Consider the following 614-nt stretch of genomic DNA (forward strand, 5'->3'; position numbering starts at 1 on the left):
TGAAACGCAAAGGGAACACATGAGAAGACATGTAAGCTTGCTGGCCACCACATTGGTCTACCGGTGAGTGAAAGAGGGAGAAATGCAGCAATGAAGAAATGGGCTGAGTTCAACCACAGTCCATTGACTCCCGTTGACCTGGAGATGAGAGAAAGAAGAGGAAGGGCTGTTTGGTCCAAAGTGTGGTGAGACCTGGCAATAACTGAGCCCATGGACAAGGACATAGCCACAGAGGGCTAGAGCTGAGAGTGAAGCATCCAGCTGATATGAAGTTAGGGGAGACACACAAGAACACCCAAACTTGACCTAGCCCCGATGGCTTGATAATCAGAACTCGACTAAAGGAAGATAAAAAACAAAACAAAACAATTTTTGATAAAGGAAACAAGGGTAAATTGCTACAATTTGATGAACCTCACCTATACTCATGGAGGTGGTAACTCTAAATACCAACAGAGTGGGAAGGAGTCTTCACATCAAGGATCAATGCTATCCCCTCTGTACACAGGGTTTTATGTCTATACCAAAAGGAAATGGTTAATGTTCAACCATTTCAAGAGATACCATATGAACAAGAGCCAATGATACTCAGAGAGGAAGTCCAAAGTGCATTG

This window comes from Chrysochloris asiatica, unplaced genomic scaffold, assembly GCF_000296735.1.
Source record: "Chrysochloris asiatica unplaced genomic scaffold, ChrAsi1.0 scaffold00231, whole genome shotgun sequence".
NCBI lineage: Eukaryota > Metazoa > Chordata > Mammalia > Afrosoricida > Chrysochloridae > Chrysochloris > Chrysochloris asiatica.